The 19774-nt window shown below is 38.6% G+C and overlaps 1 non-coding gene across 1 annotated transcript; it reads right to left on the bottom strand.

Moving 5' to 3' along the window:
* Window positions 1-318: 318 nt before the first annotated feature.
* Window positions 319-425, bottom strand: LOC130470920 (small nucleolar RNA R71). The gene has a single exon (XR_008931635.1). It is a non-coding gene; the product is annotated as a small nucleolar RNA R71 (small nucleolar RNA).
* Window positions 426-19774: the final 19349 nt, after the last annotated feature.

Here is a 19774-nt window from a genome sequence, read left to right as displayed (position 1 = left end):
GCAATCATGCCTTCCATTGCAGTCGAGAATTTCAAGATCCAACCCCAGCTGATAAACATGATCGAGAGACACCAATTCGGTGGGGAAAATGGTGAAGATCCTAATCTCCATATTCAGTCTTTCATTCAGTATTGTGCCACCATTAAGCAGAAGAATTTAACACCGGAGCAGACTATGGAGATACTCTTTCCATTTTCATTGAGTGGGAAGACAAAGCTATGGATTAACAGTCTCAACCGCGCAGCTATGAAAATCACCAATTGGAATTCCTTGGCCCTTGCGTTCTATGTTAAATATTTCCCACCTGAGAAGACAGCTCGTCTGAGGGGTCAGATATTAGGTATCTCTCAACAAGCAGATGAGAGTTTGTTCGAAGTTTGGGAGAGATTCAAGGACTTGCAAAGAGAGTGCCCGCATCATGGTTTGGATGACTGGTTCCTGGTTCAGCAGTTCTATAATGGTCTGGGTAATGAGTCTAGGTGTCTTTTGGATTCAGCTGCCAATGGGAGATTTATGCAACTGGAGGTGCCTAGAGCTTTAGAGGTGATTGAAGAGATGGCCATCCATAGTGCCTAATATGGGAATCCTAGAGGTTTTGCCGACCGGGGTGTTAAGCATGAGATGAATTCTATTGAACAGCTTACTGCTCAGCTAACTTCCCTACATCACAAGCTAGATAATATACACATCGCATCTTCCCAATCCACCGCACATGCTAGTGTCGCTGCAATGAGTGCCCAATCTGCTAATGTCTGTAATAGTTGTGGGATGCAAGGCCATTATGCACAGGAATGCCGGAGCTCTATCGAACAATGCAATGCATTCCAGTCCTACAAGCAGAACAATCCGTACTCCAACTCTTACAATGAGGGGTATAAAAACAACCCCCTGAAGGAAATATGTCCTTCACCCAAGGTGCATTAAGTCTAATACCAACGAAACGATAAATAATATATCGGAAATATATTAATCGCGGATACGAGGAGGCAACGCTGCCAGCCCAACAAGCCAAGGCGCGCAAGCGCGCAAGGCCCACTGGGCGTAGCAGCGAGCCAGCGCGCAAGGCCCATGCCTTGGCTGGGCGCGCGCGCATGCAAGGAACAACAGCAGCAGCGCACACAGCGCGGCCCAAGGCCCAGCGCCTGTGTGGCTGTGCGCGTGTGGGCTTGCGCGGATAATGCTGGCTGGCGCTTGGCCTTTGTGCCTTGGCCGGTTAGTATTGTAACCTAGGGGTTATAATATTATTGCATGCAAGTTGTTTTCCTAACCTAATACATAATTCAGCCACACACATCAAACCCTAAGGAGGAGAGAGAAACCCTAATTCTCTCTCACCCTCCATGGATGTGTTCTTCCCAAAAGCACAAACTCTTGAATGATTGTCTAAGCTACGATTATCAAGACGCATCTGAACGTGTCGGTGAACCAAGTAGAGGAACGACAAGTGGAGTTCTTTGTTCGTGTTCGTTGACATATTATTGTGGAAAACACGCTTCGAATGTAAGTTTGCTTAATCTGTGCTTTATACATGTTTCCTGGCTTTGGGGATTGTTCCGCACATGTTATTATGTTTAACTGTATTCCCCTACAGTGGTATCATGAGCCTTATGTATTCAAAGCATGAATTAGCATGATTATTATTTTTTTTGCATCTTTCGAAATTTTGGATTTTTTGTTGATTTTTCGGAATTTTTTACGAATTATTGGATGAATTGTGTATAATCAAGTCCGAAATCAAAAATCATCGCTTTTTCGATTTTCAAAACCCTAATCTGATGGAAAAAGATTTTCTAAGATCAACTCATGAGAATAGAATTGCGAAAACAGGCCTCGAAGTATCGTTTTTTGGGTGTTTTTATTAATTTTTCATTAAAAATTAAAAGTGTCGGACAGTAATTCAATTAAAAGGTCGACCTAAACTACTCGGAATTGCTTGAAATTTTGACAAAAAGTTGTTGGGTACATTCTTGATCTATGGTAAAAAATATCAGATTTTTCGGATAAGTATAAACCCTAATTTTTCCTTTCCCCAATTCGTAAAATTTGAAACCCTAATTGAATTTTAATTAATTTTGGTTTAATAATTTGGTTAATTGGGAAAGGGGATATAATTTCATGGGTCAGTGGCTAATTTTAAAAATTATTGGATTAAAATTTTGAATGGTTTCGTTAATTTTAATCGCACTTAAACCAAATTATTAAAAATCTGAAATTTAATTGTTTATGTACGATTTAAAGCTTCGGATTTTATTAAATAAAAGTTCAAACTTTAATGTTGATTCGATCGTTCTTAAAAGTTTGAATATTGTTAGCCCTTGATTTATTAATTTTACGAAATTGGATTGTCGTTAAAGTTTACTAAATCGTTAAAAATCGTTGTTTTTTCGAAAACAAAAATCGTAACTTTTTGAAAAATAAAATTAATGCAAGTTCGTGAATTAAATTTAATTTTAATTAAGTTGGTCCGTATTACGAACCAAAGGCACGAACATGAGCATGGTGGACGTATGGCTTGTCGAGCCATACGAGGCCATTGTGCTTGGACCGAGCCGCATGCGACACGGGCAGCAGCAGCTACGCTGCGTGCCTTGTGCGCGCTGGGCAAGGAAGGGGCAGGCGGGTGAGCTTGTGGGGCTGCGACGAAGCGAGGCGCAAGCCTTGCGATGTCCAGCACACACACGGTGCACAACACGCAGCGCAGGGGCAGCATAGCTGCGGGGACGCGGTGCGCGCGCGCGATGGGGCTGGGGGTGCGAGCCTTGCTCGTGCGCTCTTGGGCCTCACGCAAGGCATGGGGATGGGCTCAAGCCTAGCCCGACTAAGTAATTGGACTTGTTTTTTGTTAAAAATCGTTTAATTCGTTGGGCTTCGTATATTTGCATTAATTTGGGCTAACGGGATATTTAATTTAATATTTTATTTGCTTGGGCCGGGCTGCGAGTTTTAATTTAATATTTCATAATTAATTATCCGGAATAATTATTGGTTTGAGTGGGAGCCACTAAATGAAATTAAAATGAAATAATTATTTTTTAATTATTTTCGTAGGTCGCATTATTTTAATTAAATTCAATTTTAATTAGAATAAAGTCTAAGGATTAATAATTTGGAAATTGATTAATCTTTTAGGACGCGTTTATGTGAACGTGAATTTTAATTAATTCACGTAAATACTTGCATATTAAGATGGGCCATTCGTTTTAGCATACGAATGGGTGAATGCATAGAATATATATTTTATGTAATGCAGGTACTCCAAGTGACTAGTATGGCCAATTTAGGATAGTTAAATACGGTCTGCGCACCGCTCTATCTTTGAATGTAAAGTTTTAAATATGGTCTGCGTACCATGGAAATTTTGATGTAATTTATTATTTTCAAGTATTTCTAAGTTTAGAACTTTAAGTTAGCATTTGAACGAAGATTCAAGACGATGCCAAGCTAACAAGGAGGTGATGAAGATTGGATGCTTCAAGACAAGATGTTTTGGGCCATACTAGATCACCATTTATTTATGCAATTTAATATATATATATATATATACATATATATATATATATATATATATATATATATATATATATATATATATATATATATATATATATATATATATATATATATATATATATATATATATATATATATATATATATATTATGCGTGAATGTATGAATGTATGTATGCTTTGCATGAACAGGTTGTTTCTTATGAATCGATTTGATTAAGTTCACTGAATAATCGAACCAACATAGAAACAACTAGGTCCAAAGTAATATTGAGTTCAAAAATTGCCTTCCAAATCAAGCACTTACAAAAATCTAGGGATCTAAGATAGTAGGTTTACGCTAAAGCGAGGTGCTATTTTAGTTGACTTAGGTGGTAAGGCGTCCTAAAGGAGCACGTTGATTGTGGTTTCAACTCAAACAACAATGGCATTATGTTGTGGCAATGGGATAAATTATGGCATTAATTTATTAACCAAGAGTAATTTGGAGATTACTAGCAATAGGTTTTGTTTACCTAAAATCTTAAACTACTTAAGACATGCTAAAGTTGCTTAAGGATTTAGGACTTTTGGGGTCTTGGAATCGTTTCATTCATTTTGGACCATGTTTTTGCTGTTTGCATGAATGAAATGTTTAATAGCTTTGATGATTGCGTGAATGCTTTTATTTCAAGTTATTAAAGTATGATAAATGTTTTCTTTGCTATTTCATTTTGTAGAATCGTAAATCTTCTACTTTATTGCGTTCGGACAATAGAACTGCGATATTTCCTCGATCGATTGGTAACTATTTTGAGAGCGATTCTCAAAGAAAAGGAGAGTGAGAGCGTATGTTGAATGCTATTTTCTTATAGTGATCTTCATGGTTGTTTTCAAACTAAAATTTGAATGGTAGACCAATTGGACCTCATATATTCATAATACTGGGTAGTTTTGGAATAATGGAGTATTGAGTCAAAGACTCATGTATAACCAATGGTTAACAACCAATTTTCTTTTGATTCGATGATGAATTAGACTCATTGGATGATGTCATTCAAAGTGAATAAAAGAAAAGGGACTTTGTACGCATAACAAAGCAAGAAGATCAAGCAAAGAGTAAAATCTTTAGGACTATAAGAAAGCGTGCTAGAAAGGATAGGAAAGGAGAACAAAAGAAATGAATTCAAGATTCAATTTCTACCTTGAAGTTTATGTTAAAGAGAAACGACTTAGCAAATAAACTCCTATGGTATTAGATTACCGCTTGAGGTTCTAAACTCTTGTTAAGAACTCAAATTCCGGGAGCTAAGTCTGGTTATTGACCTACAAGTGGGAAATGAAGCAAATTTGTGCTACATTAATTGTACGGTCATCATGTTCGTTTTAAAGTCCTTCTAAAGGCAGGAACTTAATGGTAATTATGTTCCATTAATCATCATAATCAATTTCTGTTTGGACAACGGAAAGACTCACATTCAAAGTAAACAAAAACCTTCGTTAAGTGTTTATTTGAATGAAATGGTCATTTAAGGGTTGAGTCATATGATTGATTAATAAACAAACGAATCTCTTCACACTCAAACTTCAGAAGGTTCAAATCAAACATTTTGGTTTGTGTTCCACATATCTTTGGCAATGTCATACGACCATATCAACAAGTCAACATTCTAAGATTCCATGGCATGGATTTCTGAAAGTTGGTTAATTTAGGACACGTGGGTCTTGCTTGTTGAACATGACATAGAAATGAACTATTGTTAGAAGTTTCTAGACAATGAAGTTCATGGGCCAAAGATGGATTTTATCACTTACCTATTTCACAAGAATTTGAGAAAATTATGGCTATATTTACTCAAAGTGAAAGGTGTGAAATGCTTCAATGCAATTCACAAAAGGGTATAAAATCAACTTGGCAAGAGTTTTGGAAACATCTAGGCTGGGTCAAGGTGATGTTTTCATGAGCCAAGAAAGATTATCTAGATTGTTTATATGGCATTATAACAATCGAAGCTCTATAAGAATATGATATGTCCAAATGGAGAAATCGGAATCTATTTCGATTAACGATAATCACGACTATTTTCCTATATAGTTTCTAAATGATACTCTCAAGTGACTTTCACGCTAAACTAAGTTGTCAAAGCTAAGGATAAGATGTCATAAGGATTGAACTTCGGTTCAGTACATCTTTTCAGTATTATTTATCTAGGGTTGTCAAACCTATGGGAGTTAGTGTTTACATCAAAGAAACTCAAGGATAGATATATGTTACTTTATGAGCGACTCATAGAAACAAAAGGTATTGATTCTACCACAAATCTAAGAACATATGGTTGTTTCTTAAGATAATGTCTTTTAGGAAACCATCATATTTCCAAAAAGGCAAGTGGGAGAAAAATGACCTCGAATGGACTTCGAGTCAAGCAACAAACAAATGTAGGATACTTAGGAGTCTTTGGAAAAGCTCCATACTTAGAAGCCTTTGGAAGAGATTCATGAAGACTTTAGAAGTGCTTCAAGAGAATCCTAATACTCAAAGGACGAGTAATGTCTTTATAGACACTAACGTTTGATGTTCAATACCTAGGTAAATCGTATAAGGAATAGAATTCAACCAAGATAGATACATAGATATCTTGAGGAATGAAAACTATGAAGACTTTGGAAAGTGCTTCAAAAACATACGACTTACAGGTTAGCTACGACGAATTAAAAATTCCCAAGTATGGTTTGAGTCCATCAGAAACATAAAGTATGGTTCGAGGCCATACAAAATGGTTTGAGGCCATTTCATCCAAAGTACCTTCATCTTGAAGAATCCAATCTATGATTTGGTTGATTTGCATAAAGGGTTCACTCCCATTGGTTGCAAACATGTTTTCTAAACATACAATGTTGATTTGCATAAAGGGTTTACTCCCATTGGTTGCAAACATGTTTTCAAAACATACAGAGATGATATTGTATACTCATACAAAAGAGAAGCTAGATTGGTGGTTAAAGATTGTAGATAAAAGAGCAAGCTTAAGAAATCTATTCGTAGATTAAAGCATGCAAGTGGGAATTAGACCATATTTGTCTAAAAGGCTATTGAGCAATCATAGCTTTATGAAAATATGGATCATCTTATAGATGAGGAGTTTAGTGGGAGCCAAGTCAAGTTTATTGGTTCTATATATGAGATACACATCTCTGTATTGAAAATGACATTCAAATTCTAAATGGTTAGATTTGAAATTATTTGTCAATATTAGAACCATTGCGAAACTTAGATCATATTGGGTTAAATATCTATCGGATAGGATCTAAAGCGTTGTTTGGATTCTGTAAAAGTAATTACTAAATCAAACACAATGGAGAGACTCAAAAGAGACTCTCAACCCATATGAGTAAGTCTAAGTTATGAATGCTTTAACTAAGTATAAAGCTAGGCTGTTATCACTAAAGTTAAGCATGAAGGACCTTGAAGAGGTGCCTTCACCTTATATCACATGGCAATGCCAAGATTTTAGCAAGATTCGGTGTTTCTTGAAACAGAATGAAGCTAAAAGTTACATGGATGGATTTTAAAATGCGAATGGTTTTTGCATTACAATCAATCATGTATAATGTGATATACAGATCGTCAAGATAACTCGTGAACATTGGATCGTGATGAGTTTATACCAATCTCTATTGATCTGGATCAAAGATGATTGGAACAGTATCAAGAACATCCAATACATTTGGAGATGTAGGATGAGCACTTGATAAGAGGAAGTGAAGATAACTAAAGTTTTGATGCTACATGCATTTGCCTAAGCAAAAGTTGAATCTTGTTGTTAGGCAAACCACAAACATACACGGGCAATTGGGCGTCGTGATTAAAAGGTGGTTACATAGGTTCTAAACCATATGTGATGCATGGGAAACTGAATCAATGATTAGTTTCCGAGTTCTCAGTTGAAAGATGTATCTCCCACATCTCTGTGAACTGGTTGGAGTATTCCAAAAGGATGGCATCATTTGAAATTCTACATAATTTAAATGAATTCATTGTTGCCTAAGAAGCAATGAAAGGGAATTGTTTTTAGTGGGAGTTCTTCAATGAACTCAGGTTGATCACAAGTCTGCTACCTGGATGATTTTCTATTTTAGATATGATTATCATTCTAAACAGCAACGAAAGACTAGATCATTCTAGAAACATATTCAAAGATCTTTTCATCTTACATCGAAAGGCTTTCGATAGAAAAGATGCTAAGGATAGCAAAGTATGATAAACTAAACCTCTGCATTGAATGATACACAACATTCATATGCAGATATGGAATCAAGTTTGAGTTCCATGAATGTTTTAAGTATTGGGTGAAAGGCCTATATCTGTAAAACATTAAATGCTTGATTTTGGGTTGGAGGCCCACAAATTGGTAAGCATTTGGTTTAAACATTTATCATTTATGAAATTATATTTCATAGTTCATTTAATCTTGGTTTAGTATTAAATGATAAGTCCATGTGATTCAAATCATTCAAATGGGATGTCAAGATGGATTCTTCGACAAAGAAACACCCATAAGTGAACTTGAATATTGAAGTCACAAAGGATCCCTAATCCAGGTCATTGAAAGGTGGACGACCAATGACTAATGAAGATTAGATTGCAAGTTGATTTATAGTTCTGTTTCTTGAACTAGATGGACTGGATGTCAGAAATCATTTGCATAGATACTTATTGGATCTTGTATCGGATTGACCATGAGAACACTTTAAGAGATTAAAGTCATGTCATAAGTAGTTCTCATTAATGGTGATTAGAACCATTCCTCAGAACATGAGCGATTATGTCTGCTCGTTTGAGAATTAGTTCGCTTTGATACTAGCTAAATGTCGCACCGTAAAAGGAGGCTATAAAAGCAGTTATTGGGCGTACTATGAATCAAAGTGAGTGTTCATAGATTGCAAGAATGGATTGTCCTCCTATCTTTGATAGGATATGGTGTTTGTTGTGTAACAAGGCCTCTCGAGAGTTAGATACTGTAAAATGCATGGCCGTGCTCAGAATGGTTAGGCTTAACCTTCTGCAAAAGTTTGACAGTTGAACTCTGTAATCCGAGAAACACTTCTGGACCTAATAAGGATGGCTTGGATCTTACCTTATGTTCAGTAAGTAACACTAAGTGACAAAGGAATGTGGATGCACACTTGTCTGAATGACAAGTGGGAGATTGAAGGAAATATGTCCTTCACCCAAGGTGCATTAAGACTAATACCAAGGTTCAGATTAATTGCGAACAATTAATTCAGTGAGATCAAGTGATCGGAACAGCCAGCTGGAGCAATGCTTCCGATCAGTGAGTTCTAATGAATATTAAGCTCACAACTTACTCTTGACTGAACCTACAAGGTCACACCAATGGCATGTAACAGATCACCGGATTAAATGAATCGGAAATTCATTTAATAGCTTTTCGAGAATTAGTTGGAAAACGTATTATACGATACGACCTTGCATCGGAATCGTATATCGTATCGCGAATATTCGTAAGCTAGGCGAAGCGAATAAATCGTATCGTACGACGGTGATTCGTCGTACACGAAACGATAAATAATATATCGGAAATATATTAATCGCGGATACGAGGAGGCAACGCTGCCAGCCCAACAAGCCAAGGCGCGCAAGCGAGAAAGGCCCACTGGGCGTAGCAGCGAGCCATCGCGCAAGGCCCATGCCTTGGCTGGGCGCGCGCGCATGCAAGGAACAGCAGCAGCAGCGCACACAGCGCGGCCCAAGGCCCAGCGCCTGTGTGGCTGTGCGTGTGTGGGCTTCCGCGGATAATGCTGGCTGGCGCTTGGCCTTTCTGCCTCGGCCGGTTAGTATTGTAACCTAGGGGTTATAATATTATTGCATGCAAGTTTTTTTCCTAACCTAATACATAATTCAGCCACACACATCAAACCTTAAGGAGGAGAGAGAAACCCTAATTTTCTCTCAGCCTCCATGGATGTGTTCTTCCCAAAAGCACAAACTCTTGAATGATTGTCTAAGCTACGATTATCAAGACGGATCTGAACGTGTCGGTGAACCAAGTAGAGGAACGACAAATGGAGTTCTTTGTTCGTGTTCGTTGACATATTATTGTGGAAAACACGCTTTGAATGTAAGTTTGCTTAATTTGTGCTTTATACATGTTTCCTAACTTTGGGGATTGTTCCGCACATGTTATTATGTTTAACTGTATTCCCCTACACCCCCTACTATCATATAGGAGTACTAATGTCCAGAACCCCCATCAGATTCAATAACCTCCACCACCACAACCACACTACCAACCACCACCACAACCACAGTACCAACCACCACCACAACAGTCTTACCAACCACGGAGTAACTACAACCCGCAACCTAGTGGACCACCTGGTTTTCCTCCACAACCTCAACCCACACAGCCTGATCCCATGCTTGTAGAGATGAGAAATATGATGTTGGAATTGCAGAGGTCTCTGAGCGAAAAGGATGCAAAAATCGATGCCCTCACTGCTCATAACAAGATCATGGATAAACAGTTGGCACAAATGGCTACTACCCTTGCAGAGAGACCCAAAGGTCAACTTCCCTCACAGCCTGTGACCAGAGAGTCTGTAAATGTTGTCACTTTGCGGAGTGGATATGAGTATGATGGACCGCCTATGACTATTGAAAAAAAGGTTGAAGTATCTGCCAGTGGTGCTGTGCCAAGAGAAAGTGAGAAGGTGGTCAAGGAGGAGGAAGCTAACACAAGGGTTGAGAAGAAAGTTGAGATACAAGTTCCACCTATCAAACTCCCCTTCCCTCATCGTCAGCTAAAGAACAAGCTAGACAAGCAGTTTGGTAAGTTCTTAGAAGTGGTAAAGAATCTGCAGGTAACGGTACCTTTCACTGAATTAATTACTCAAGTACCTGCATATGCTAAATACATGAAAGACATCTTGACTAGGAAGAGAGCATTTAGTGAGGTGGAGACTGTTGCATTTACTGAAGAGTGCAGTGCCTTACTACAAAATAAGTCTCCACCCAAGTTGAAGGACCCCGGGAGTTTCTCTATCCCGTGTAATATTGGCAACCTTTTTTTTGACAAAGCCTTATGTGATTTAGGTGCCAGTGTTAGTGTCATGCCCCTGTCTGTATGTACTAAGTTGAACATGGGTGATTTAAAAGTTACCAACATAACTCTGCAAATGGCTGATAGATCTGTAAAATACCCCCTAGGTGTTTTAGAAGATGTGCCTGTTAGAGTGGGTAAAGTTTTTATTCCTGTTGATTTTGTTGTGTTGGACATGGAAGAGGACAGGAAGATTCCTATTATTTTAGGTCAACCTTTCCTACACACTGCGGGGGCAATCATAGATGTCAAAAATGGCAAGCTGACCTTGAATGTGGGGGATGACAAGGTTACTTTCAATTTAACCCATGTTGCTAAGAGCCCTATGGTAGAGGAGTCATGTTTTGGAGTCAATGTTTCTAATGATTATTTTAACACTGAATTGACTCATACTAACTCTAATAACTCCTCGGAAAAAGCGTATGTTTCAAATTGTTTTGCAGGTGGAGGCGATCGGAGTATGAACTCTTTGGCATGGGTTCGAAAGGAAGCACGATTTGATGATGCTGAGACCCGAAAGGCCGAAATCTCGGTGAACGGTTGGTACCGCATTCATGATAGGGGTCGTGATCTGTCACTTCCAGCACCACATAGCTCATCCAAGGCATTTGAATTGACACCAGATGGCACCATCTTTGGTGCCCCCATTCGATGAGTTTTCGTGGATCTCATCCCCTTCTTTTCGTTGTGTGCACATAAACTGAGATTGTGTAATGGGGACATTGCATCAATCTAATAGGGGATGAGTATTTCACTATCCGTTTATTGCTTTTCGTAGTGTATTTTTCGCTTTCGTTTGTGTGTTTTAGTATAATTTTTGAGCAAGTGTGTGTTTCATTGTAGTTTTTGGTGTTAGAGAGGTGAGAAGAGGGTATTTTACGGTTTGAACGTTTAATGCTGTGCAGGTCTAAGGCTCCAAGTTCGAAAATGTTGAATTCAAGCTGAAACGGAGTAGTCTGCGTTTCGCCCGATCCGGATCGGGCGAGGAGCGCCCGATCGGGCGCGTGTCATTTCAAGGAAAATGTTGGAAAATCGCCCGAACCGGCGACGGTTGCACGATCGACTCAAAGGGCGATGCGGTTGGTGATGACGTCAGTTCGAGGGTTTGAGATGATTTTGGGTTGGAAATAGTCGAAGAAAATGGGCATTGCATTTCGCCCGATCCGGATCGGGCGCTCCCGAGGAGCGCCCAATCGGGCGCGCACAGATTCAACGAAAAGGTTCGAAAGTCGCCCGATCGGGCGATCTGCGAATCAGCGACAAATAAGCCACGGGTTGCTCACTTTCCTCATGATACCCCTTGAGCCAATGAGGACATTGTCTGATTTAGCTTGGGGGGGTGTTTCACTCACTTGTACATATTAGGTATGTTTTTCCTTTTATTTTTGAATTTACTTATTTTTGTGTGTTTATTTTGGTGTGTTTAATGTTTTCTAGAGTAGTTTATTGCTTTGAAAAAAAATACAAAAATACGTTCCGATAAATACAAAATCATGCTTCCCTGTGCCCCTTGATTGGAAATTGTTTTGATTCTTGGTATTTGATGATGGGCAATGTAGATGTGTTAGCCATGATTTGATATTCGACTACTTTGATGCCTTAACATGAGTCAACTCTGACTAACTATTTGTGGACTTGGTGCTTGACTAGTTGACTTGGTTAGGATGTGTGATAGCTTCCTGGTGTGTCATTGATTTTGAGTATTGATTTACAACTATTAGTAGTGTTTTATGACTCATATACATGCACATTGTGGAGGACGAAGGCATTTTTCTGTTTAGGTAGCCTTCAGATGAATCTAGATACATTTGTTCCCTCCTTTTCTACCCATGTTGTTGCATGTGCCCCTTTATTCGGTGACTAGCCACATTACAAGCCTGTAAAACCCCATTGGTTACTAGTCCCAAGCCTAGCTTGGGGGAGCTAATAGTAGTGAGGTAAGGGAGTTGTAATGTGCTACATTTTGAGCACAAAGTGGGTATTGAAAAAGGAGTTCTTCTTATCATGTTTGTTGTTGAAAATGAGTTGAAAATGAAAAGAGATGAAAGAACAAAACAAATGTGAAGGTTTCTAAAAAGAAAGAAAAAAAGAGAGATTGAAAAGGAAAAGAAAGAGAAAATTTATTACTCTCATAAAAAAGTTCAAAGTATTGTTTCAATCAAGTTTTGTAAATTCATATCCTTATGAGTGATTGGTTACAATTGTGGAAAAAAAAGGCAAGAAAGTATGGTGTTGGCTTTTTGTTGTTTTGTCATGTGTTGAGTGGGAGAGTTATGGTCATTATATCGGTTGATCATGGTTGTTTTTAGGATTTATGCTCCCCAAAGCCAAGGCTTTAAAGCTCACATTATTCCCAAACTTACCGCACCCTTACCTAAGCCTAACATTACAAGCTTTGAAGACCTTCCGACCTTTGTGCATAGAGTCGTACTTATGTGAAAATAGTTATTTATCAATGCAAGTTATGACATGACACATTTCGAGTCGACTACTAGGTTGAGTGTATGTTTTTCTAGACACACGAGTGTTGTGAGTTTGGGAGGGCATTGTTCACTTATATGTTGGGAGGAGAGCGAACGGGTACATCTTTTATCCGCCACATAAATGAGTGACGAGTGTGTGAGCACTAGTCTTGAATTCCATTGTGCACTTGTGGTTTGCTTTGCATGACGATTGTTAGGGAGGATTTGTGGTTGGGTGGATTTGATTGGTTAACATTGATGCATGCTCGTTGGATTTTGCCTTGAATTATGTTTTTCATTTTGAAATATGTTGGGGGTGAAGTTGGTCTTGTATTCATCGATGATTTCCTTGCTTAGGGACAAGCAAGGATCTAGCTTGGGGGAGTTTGATATGTGTGTTTTATATAGTGTTTTTACCCCCGTCCCTTAGTACTTTTTTTATCTCAAATGAGCTCTTCGGAGCGATTTTTAGTACTAATGTTCTCCTTGTAGTGTGTTTGTAGTTTCAGGTTCATCATTGTAGGAATTAGCATATTTTTGTGCATTTCCTACTCATTTGAATCAATACAAGAGATTATGTACTTTCGAGAGCACAAACATTAAGTTTGAAGAGTTTTGAAGCAAAGCGAATAACGAAGGAAGTACAAAAATGACTATAGTCCACTATTTTAAGTATAAATCAAGTTCTACAACTCCAAATTATGTAATTCTAGACTTCAATAGCTTTCCAACAAGTGGTCACTCGCCTAATTCCGACGAATAACGAAGGAGATATGACGTTTTGAAGATAGAGGATCGTGCAGTTTCAACACGCGCCCGATCGGGCGGTCATTCTGGGCGCTGTTCTGGGCATTTTGCAACCGCCCAATCGGGCGGAATTTCGCCCGATCGGGCCGACTATCGAGCACATCGCCCGATCGGGCGAAGCGTCGCCCGATCGGGCGACGCCAACCTCCAGCGTATTTCGCGAGTTTTTATTTCCGATTTTGGGTTCTATTTTGGGCAAACTATAAATACTAGCCCCTTATATTTTTAGTGACATCTTTTTTATTCTAGTTTCCAATACTTAGTTTTATTTTTAGTTCTCTTTATTTCTCCAAACACTTGGTTTTTTAATTTTAATCAAAGATTCAAGCTTTATTATTTCATTGTTCTTCAATTCGGTATTGCTTCTTACTTTAATTCGTTTTATTGCTTTAATCATGTTTTCCATTATGTTAATTGCGTTGTTATTTATTATCATGAGTGAGTAATTTAATTTCTAGGGTTTAGGGGATCCATGAATGCATGATTGGGATTATATGTGGACTTGATTATTGATTGATTGATTATAATTTCTATAGCTTATTATTATTGCTCGTCAATTCTGTTCGGCCGGGCTATTTTGATTTGAGTTTGATTAACCTTAGATTATTCACCGAGAGGTATAAATCTGATGTTTTTGGTCTGTGGCTATTAGATAGGAATTATTTCTAGTACGTAGCGAGAGCCCGCTAGTTGTTCTATCCTAAGGAATTCATAAGATTCGAGAGATGCATGTTTTCCTAGTTATGAATGTTAATTGATTGTTGTTGTCCGTTGTCCAATCCCGGTCTGTATTTATGGTGAACCGCTGCCCTAGATTCCTTTAATATTGTTATATTCCGATTTGATTATTTGCTTTAGTTTAAACCACAAACCAATCCAATTCTTGTTACCAGTAGTCTAGATTAGTCATTTAATAGTAGAAAGAACACTGTTTCCCTGTGGATACGATCCCTGCTTCCCTTGCTATATTTTTAGTTGGTGAACGTTAGGTTTATCTTTGATAGGAGTGCGATTTAGCCTGTTAATACCTAAGTACGGGGGCCACTGTGCGAATCACGACTCAAAGCTAGAAATAAACTCCTATAAACAAAATGGAGAAACTTAATTATTATCCATGTTTACTAAATTTCCAGCAACTATTTAAGATTCTAAACCCTTTGTTTTAATTAGAAATTAATCGTTATTCATTCAATTGATAGCCTTAAATAGTCAACTCAAGTTCTGGTATAAAAACATTGCCTTTTTTACCTTAAAATCATTAAAATCAACACTTTAAAGCTTTATAATAAATATAAAAACTTAAGATGATTCCCATAATTTAAATCGTCATTAAATTATGTGAATCAATCGCCTAAACAATTGGAATTAAGATTCCTATCAATAGGTCACAATAAAACCATGTTTTGACCATAAAATTGACATTTTAATTAATTACTAAATCTGAAAATAATAGTTCGTATAATTAAAATCAATTTCATCAATTCAAATACGAAAACATTAAAACACGGTGTTCATAACCGTTCCCAGCAATTCAAATAATCCAAAACAATAATAATAATATAATAATTAAAATACGGAATTGAATTAGGATAAAAAGTATACGGAACAATGACAACACACACGACACACACGAGTGTGTGTTGTGCGCGGCAGGCAAGGGAAGCAGCAGCAGGGCTTCGACTTTGGTGCACGACAGGCACGAGGGAGAGAAAAGAGAGGCGAGTGTCTGTGGGAAAGGGCCAATAACTCACAGCAACAACAAGAACAACACACAACAACAGCATGCGGCTGTGCTGCTGTGCAGGTCAAGGGGCGTGAGAGGCGAGAGAAAAAGAGGGAGTGAATTATTGCAGCAGGATTTTAGAACGCTCATAACTTCTAATCTATAACTCGCAATTGATCGATTCTTGAGGCAAAGTTCAAGAAATTTTCGAGATTTACAACTTTGAAAGAGAAACCTTTTTTCTGAAAACGAACGAAAGTAAGAGAAAAACGGTCAAACATAAGTTCGACGAAAGAAAGAAGAATTTAGGGTTAGGGTTTTACTTTTAGGTTTAATGAATAATAGTGAAGGATTTTGAGGGTGAGCACCTATATTTATAGGTTTAGGAAACTCCAAGATGGGCTAAGGTTTAGGATTCCCTTACGGGCTTCATAAAACAAAAGATGGGCTTGCTTAATTTGCTTGGACTTGAACTTGCAATTGAATTGGGCTAGATTCATTTAAAATCGTTTTACTTTTGAAACCCAATTAAATTCCCAACTTGAAATAATAAATTTGTTTTGTAATTAATTAAAATAATAAATATTCTTAATTAATAAAATACATGGTGGGTTATTCATGCAGCTTCCTATGTCTAGAGCCATGGAGGTGATTGAGGAGATGGCCATTCATAATGCCCAGTATGGGAATCCTAGAGGCCTTGCTGACAGGGGTGGTAAGCACGAGATGAATTCTATTAAACAACTTACTACTCAGTTGACTGCCCTACATTATAAAGTTGATAATATGAAAGCTACATCATCTCAATCCGCCCAACATGCTAGTGTAGCTGCAATGAGGGCCCAATCTGTGAATGTTTGTGATAGTTGTGGGATTCAGGGTCATGATGCACAAGAATGTAGAGGCTCCATTGAGCAATGCAACGCATTTCAGGTCTACAAACAGAATAACCCATACTCCAATTCCTACAATGAGGGGTACAAAAATAACGCCCTACTTTCCTACATGAGTATTTATATTCAGAACCCACACCAGGTTCAACACCCACCACCACAACAACCATACCATCCAAGACCCAATTATAATCAATAGTCTGGTGGACCACCTGGGTTCTCTAGACAACAAACACAACCTCCACAACCACAGCCTCAAGCTACTCGGTCTGATCCTATGTTAGTGGAGATGCGAAACATGATGATGCAGATGCAAAAGTGCCTAAATGAAAAGGATGCTAAAATTGATGCTCTTGCCTCTCAAAACAAGATCATTGATACTCAGTTGGAGCAGATGGCCACTAGTCTTGCAGGGAGACACCAGGGACAACTTCCTTCCCAACTAGAGAATAGAGAGACTGCAAATGCTATCACCTCGTGGAGTGGATATGAGTATGATGGGCCGCGTATGTCTATTGAGGGCGATATTGGAGCGTCTGCTAGTGATGTCGTGGCAAAAGAAGCTGAGAAGGTAGTCAAGGAGAAGGAGGCTAGCACAAAGGTAGAGAATAAAGTTGAGATACAACTCCCACCTATCAAACTTCCCTTCCCTCACTTACAGCTTAAGAACAAGCTAGACAAGCAGTTTGGTAAGTTCTTAGAAGCGGTAAACTACAGGTAGCAGTTCCTTTCACTGAATTAATTAATCAAGTACATGCATATGCTAAATACATGAAAGATATCTTGACTAGGAAGAGAGCATTCAGTGAGGTGGAGACTGTTGCATTTACTGAAGAGTGCAGTGTCTTACTACAAAATAAGTCTCCACCCAAATTGAAAGACCCTGGGAGTTTCTCTATCCCAAGTAACATTGTCAATCTTTTTATTGACAAGGCTTTGTGTGATTTAGGTGCCAGTGTTAGTGTCATGCGCCTATTTGTCTACAATAAATTAAATATTGGTGATTTGAAAGTTACCAACAAAACTCTACAAATGGCCGACCGATCTTTGAAATACCCCCTATGTGTTCTAGAAGATGTGCCTGTTAGAGTAGGTAAATTTTTTATTCCCGTGGATTTTGTTGTGTTATACATGAAAGAGGATAGCCAGATTCCCATTATGTTAGGTAGACCTTTCCTGCATACTGCAGGGGCGGTCATATATGTTAAGAATGGGAAACTGATTTTAAATGTGGGGAATGATAAGGTTACATTCAACTTGACCCATGTTGTTAACGGTCCCATGATAGAGGAGTCATGTTGTAGTATAGATATGTCTGATATTTATTTCAATGACAATCTACCTCACACCACCTCTAGCGGCTATACGGAGGGTGCACTTGTTTTGAATGATTTTTCGGGTGGAGGTGAACGGAGCATCAACTCCTTGGTGTGGACTCAAAAAGGGATAAGGCTTGACGACTCTTTAACCCAAACGGCTGAAAATTTCGTCATCGGAGAGCACCACATTCACGATCGGAGTCGCGACGTTCCCCCTCCTATGTTTCCTTTGCATAACTCATCTGGAGCTAGTAGTTCGATAATCGATGCACCATCTTTGGTTCCCCCATTTGATAAGCTATCATCATACTCCTCCCCTTACTATCATATGTGCTTACTGGCTTGGGTTATGTAATGGGGACATTGCATCAATCCAACTTGGGGATGAGTCACTATCCATTTATCGATTTTTAGTGTAGTTTTGATTTTTTGTACTTTTCGTGTGTTTTTAGCTTAATATATAGTATTAGAGATGTGAGGAGAGGGAATTTTACTGTTTGGACGTTTAGCGGTGTGCAGGTTTAAGGCTCCAAGTTCGAAAAATGCAAAAAATAGCTGAAACAGAGTATTGAGCCATCCTCCTGGTGGAGACCGGGCGATGGCCGCCCGATCGGGCGCGTGTTGAAAGAGGAATTAATGCTTATTTTTTCCCGACGGGCGGAAGGATGGCCCGATCAACCTGTTTGCTAGCAAAAATCCCGATCGGGCGAACGTCTCCCCGTTCGGGCGGATGGTGATGGTGTCGTTTTGAAGTTGATGCATGAAGTATTGACTAAGGAGGGAATGGAGAGCATAAAGTCAGCCGCCCGGTGGAGACCGGGCGAAGGGCGGCCGACTGGCGGATGGAGAAATAGCGGACAAAAAGCACGGGCCTCTCTTTCTTTTTCATTACTCACTTCCATCACCTTCTTCAACTTCTTTCTCTCACCATTAAACCCCAAACCCGTATACCTTCAATCCACCACATCTCTCACCATGATGATGGATTCCGTACCCCTTTGAGCCAATGAGGACGTTGTCTGATTTATCTTGGGGGGTGTTCTTTTCCTGGTATATATTAGGTATGTTTTCTCTTCTTCCTTTCTATACTCTATTTATTTCTTTTGTGTGTGTGTGTGTGTGTGTGTGTGTGTGTGTGTGTGTGTGTGTGTGTGTGTGTGTGTGTGTGTGTTTATTATCTTTCTAGGATAATTTTATTGCTTTGAAAAATAATACGTTCCGATTAATACAAAATCATGTTTCCTTGTGCCCCTTGATTGAAAATTGTTTTGATTCTTGGTTTTTGATGACGAGCATTGTTGATTTGTTAACCATGATTTGAGATTCGACTATTTTGATGCCATAACATGGGTCAACTTTGACTAACTGTTTGTGGACTTGGTGCTTGGTTAGTTGATTTGGTTAGGAATGTGTGTTAGCTTCTTGTATGTCATTGATTTTGAGTATTGATTTGCAACTGTTAGTAATGTTTTACGGCTCACATGCATGCACATTGAGTAGGACGAAGACATTTCTTCTTTAGGTGGCCTTCAGACGATTTTAGATACATTTGTTCCCTTCTTTCTACCCATGTTGTTGCCTGTGCCCTTTTATTCGGTGACTAACCATATTACAAGCCCATTAAACCCCATTGGTTACTAGTCCCAAGCTTGGCTTGGGGGAGCTATTAGTGAGTGAGGCGAGGGAGTTGTAATGTGCTTCATTTGAGAACTATTTGGGTATTGGAAAAAGAAAGAGAGTTCTTTTTGTTCTAGTGTGGTGATTAGAAAAACAATAATAATTTGATGAGTAAATGATGAGAAGAATTGAGAATGTGAAGGATCCCGAAAGGGAGAAAAATAAAGGAAAATGAAGAAAAAAAAAGAAATTGAGCAAAAAGAGAAAAATTCATTACTTTCAGAAAAATTCAAAGCATTTTTTCATTCAAGTATTGCAATTCCTTATTATTGTGAATGATCG

The sequence above is a fragment of the Spinacia oleracea genome, chromosome 3, assembly GCF_020520425.1.
Source record: "Spinacia oleracea cultivar Varoflay chromosome 3, BTI_SOV_V1, whole genome shotgun sequence".
In the NCBI taxonomy this organism is placed as follows: domain Eukaryota; kingdom Viridiplantae; phylum Streptophyta; class Magnoliopsida; order Caryophyllales; family Amaranthaceae; genus Spinacia; species Spinacia oleracea.
Note: the sequence above shows the minus strand (reverse complement) of the source record. Positions and strands in the feature narration are given on the sequence as shown.